The 463-nt window shown below is 28.5% G+C and overlaps 1 protein-coding gene across 1 annotated transcript in view; it reads left to right on the forward strand.

The window, feature by feature from the left end:
- Positions 1-463, forward strand: part of LOC106877073 (sodium/potassium/calcium exchanger 1-like) — a 26,103-nt gene that overhangs the window by 338 nt on the left and 25,302 nt on the right. The gene's annotated exons all lie outside the window — the stretch shown is intronic.

Consider the following 463-nt stretch of genomic DNA (forward strand, 5'->3'; position numbering starts at 1 on the left):
TATATATATATATATATATATATATATATATATATATATATATATATGTATGTATGTATGTATGTGTATGTATATATATGTGTGTGTATATGTATATGTATATTTTAATATTTTTAATCGCTAGAAGTCGGTTTGTAATAATAATAATAATAATAATTAATAATAATAATGGTAATAATAATGATAATAATAATAATACTAATAATAATCCTTTTTATTATAAGCACAAGGCTTCAAATTTGGAGCAGGGGGGGGGGTCGTCAGTTACATCGATCCAGTACTCAACTGATACTTAATTTATCGAACCCGTAATAATGAAAGGTAAAGTTGACCTTTGCGTGACGCCTTGGGCAAGTGTCTTCTACTATAGCTGCGGACCGACCAAAGCCTTGTGAGTGGATTTAGTAGACGGAAACTGAAAGGAAATCGTTGTATATACATACATACATACATACATACATAC

The sequence above is a fragment of the Octopus bimaculoides genome, chromosome 5, assembly GCF_001194135.2.
Source record: "Octopus bimaculoides isolate UCB-OBI-ISO-001 chromosome 5, ASM119413v2, whole genome shotgun sequence".
Taxonomy (NCBI): domain Eukaryota; kingdom Metazoa; phylum Mollusca; class Cephalopoda; order Octopoda; family Octopodidae; genus Octopus; species Octopus bimaculoides.